Below are 3,729 nucleotides of genomic sequence, written 5' to 3' on the forward strand. Positions count from 1 at the left end.
TTGCCAATCAAATCCAAGAACACTTCAAAATGATCATTCACCATGATCAAGTAGGCTTCATCCCAGGGATACAGGGATGGTTCAATATACAGAAATCCATCAATGCTATCCACTACATAAACAAACTCAAAGAAAAAAAAACCACATGATCATTTCATTAGATGTGGAAAAAGCATTTGACAAAATTCAGCATCGTTTCATGCTAAAAGTCTTGGAAAGAACAGGAATTCAAGACCCATACCTAAACATAGTAAAAGCAATATACAGCAAACCAGTAGCCAACATCAAACTAAATGGAGAGAAACTGGAAGCAATCCCACTAAAATCAGGGACTAGACAAAGTTGCCCTCTCTCCATATCTTATTAATATAGTACGTGAAGTTCTAGCTAGAGCAATTAGACAACATAAGGAGGTCAAAGGAATACAAATTGGAAAGGAAGAAGTCAAACTATCACTATTTGCAGATGATATGGTAGTATACTTAAGCGACCCAAAAACCTCCACCAGAGAGCTCCTACAGCTGATAAACAACTTCAGCAAAGTAGCTGGTTATAAAATCAACTCATGCAAATCAGTAGCATTTTTATATGCAAAGGATAAGCAGGCTGAGAAAGAAGTTAGGGAAATGACATCCTGCACAATAGCCACAAACAATATAAAGTATCTTGGTGTGACTCTAACCAAACAAGTGAAAGACATGAGAAGATCCTCAGGTCTCTGAAGAAGAAAATCGAAGAAGACCTCAGAAAATGGAAAAATCTTCCATGCTCATGGATTGGCAGGATTAATACAGTAGAAATGGCCATCTTACCAAAAGCAATCTACAGATTCAATGCAATCCCCAACAAAATCCCAACTTAGTTCTCCATAGAGTTAGAAAGAGCAATTCTCAAATTCATCTGGAATAACAAAAAACCCAGGATAGCTAAAACTATTCTCAACAGTAAAAGAACTTCTGGGGGAAATCAGTATCCCAGACCTCAAGCAGTACTGCAGAGCAATAGTGTTAAAAACTGCATGGTGCTGGTACAATGGCAGGCAGGTAGACCAATAGAATAGGATTGAAGACCCATAAATGAACCCACACACCTATGGCCACTTGATCTTTGACAAAGGAGCTGAAACCATCCAGTGGAAAAAAGATAGCTTTTTCAACAAATGGTGCTGGTTCAACTGGAGGTCAACATGCAGAAGAATATGAATTTATCCATTCTTATCTCAACTCCAAGTGGATCAAGGACCTCCACATAAAACCAGACACACTGAAACTAATAGAAAAGAAACTGGGGAAGACCCTTGAGGACATGGGCACAGGGGAAAAGTTCCTGAATAGAACATCAATAACTTATGCTCTAAGATCAAGAATTGACAAATGGGACCTCATAAAATTACAAAATTTTTGCAAGGCAAAGGACACTGTCAAGCAGACAGAACGGCAACCAACAAATTAGGAAAGGATCTTCACCAACCCTACATCTGACAGAGGGCTAATATCCAATATATACAAAGAAGTCAAGAAGCTAGATGCCAGAAAGCCAAATAACCCTATTAAAAAATGGGGTACAGAGCTAAACAAAGAATTTTCACCTGAAGAATTTCAAGTGGCTGAGAAGCACCTTAAGAAATGTTCAACATCATTAGTCATTAGGAAAATGCAAATCAAAACAACCCTGAGATTTCACCTCACACTAGTCAGAATGACTAAGATTAAAAACTCAGGAGACAGCAGGTGTTGGCAAGGATGTGGAGAAAGAGGAACACTCCTCCGCTGCTGGTGGGAATGCAAATTGGTACAACCACTCTGGAAATCAGTCTGGTGGTTCCTCAGAAAACTGGGCATGACACTTCCAGAGGACCCTGCTATACCACTCCTGGGCATATACTCAGAGGATTCCCTGGCATGCAATAAGGACACATGCTCTACTATGTTTATAGCAGCCTTATTTATAATAGCCAGTAGCTGGAAAGAACCCAGAAATCCCTCAATGAAGGAATGGATACAAAAAAATGTGGTATATTTACACAATGGAATACTACTCAGCAATTAAAAACAATGAATTCATGAAATTCTTAGGCAAATGGTTGGATCTGGAAAATATCATCCTAAGTGACGTAACTCATTCACAAAAGAACACAACACACATGGAATGCAGTCACTGATGAGTGGATATTAGCCCAGAAGCTCTGAATACCCAAGACACAACTCACATTTGATATCATTGCCAAGAAGAAGGAAGGAGAGGGCCCTGGTCCTGGAATGGCTTGATTTCCAGCATTGTAGGGGATTACCAGGACAGAGAAGTGGGAGGGGGTTGACTGGGGAATGGGTAGGGCAAAGACGGCTTATGGGACTTATGGGAGAGGGGAACCAGGAAAGGGAAAATCATGGAATGTAAACAAAGAATATAGAAAATAATTAAAAAGGAAGCATAAACCGGAGAAAGAAGAAGTCAGTTATGGGACAAAACATGGCTGAAGGAAGTCCATGCTAACAAGAACGCTTGCTCAGCAGGCATGGGGCCTGGGGCAGCATAGTACTAGAAAGCTGGTGATATTTTCTTTCTTGGACTCTGTGAAAGGCACACACTGTGCAGGAAACTGGTATACTGTACATTATTCTTAAGCACTTCACTTTCATGTGCAATGCTCCTTAATTTTTTAAAAGCTTCCAAAAAGATACAATGTTCTCTATATGGATACTGAAGTTAATTGAAAGAAAAATTGGGGTGAAAAGGGGTGTGAAATCTGCTAACATTTCCATTGAAAAGGACAGGAAGGAAGAGGAGGAGAGAAAATGAGACCAAAGGAAGGTGGAATGGAGGGGAGAGGAGGAGACACAGGAGGGAGAGAAAGATGCAGGGGGCTCAGAGAGGAACTGGGTAGTCCGCCCAGCAAACCACAGCTAAATGCTTGTCGCTGGACAAGAAAAATAGGCTTCCAACAGACAGAATTCACAGCGCTTCCCTTCTCTGCGTGCCCTTGCCATGTCTTTAATTTCATTCCATGTGATACATAACCTACTATAAAGACTCAGCCCTTTTTTTAGCACATCTAGCATACTCTCCGACAGGGGGTGCTATCGAGTGGTGTTTCCTTCCAGTCACTACCCAAGGAAATGCCCTTTTGTGTGCTCATCAGAAATTGGAAAACAAAAAACAAAAACAAAACAAAACAAGAAAAAACATTAAATCTTCATTGATGCTCTTATTTTATTTTAATCACAATACCATCCAGCAAAGAAGCACAACTCATGAATAGGCCCCAAACCAAGTACTATACCCTCAAATGAAGCAAAGATGTCAAAGTTTTGAGACACCCTCAAACCACACACTCACACTCAAGAGTAGAGATGCAGGGTGTTCACCATCTTGCCCATGGCAAAGCATGAGCTAGACTCTAAAGTCCTGTACAAGAAAAAAACATAGCTAAGATCTGGCCCGTCGGTTACACATCTACGAATCCTGCTCAGGAGACCATTAAGACAGCAGAGAATGTTTTCCAACAGAGACAGTTCAAGGCAATAAACCCACAAGCACCTTCTGGGTCAAATTCTTGGTTGGTCTCGGCAGCAGGAATTAGCTGTGAATCCAGATCATCTCACTCTCTCTGAGAAGGGGAAGATGCTTTGGAACCTCAGACCACACAAGTCTCATGCATACCCATATTTTGAATGCAAATGAAACTGACACACACCTTAGAAAAAAGGAGAAGCCCCAAGGTTGCTGTTT

This window comes from Apodemus sylvaticus, chromosome 12 (assembly GCF_947179515.1).
Source record: "Apodemus sylvaticus chromosome 12, mApoSyl1.1, whole genome shotgun sequence".
Lineage (NCBI taxonomy): Eukaryota > Metazoa > Chordata > Mammalia > Rodentia > Muridae > Apodemus > Apodemus sylvaticus.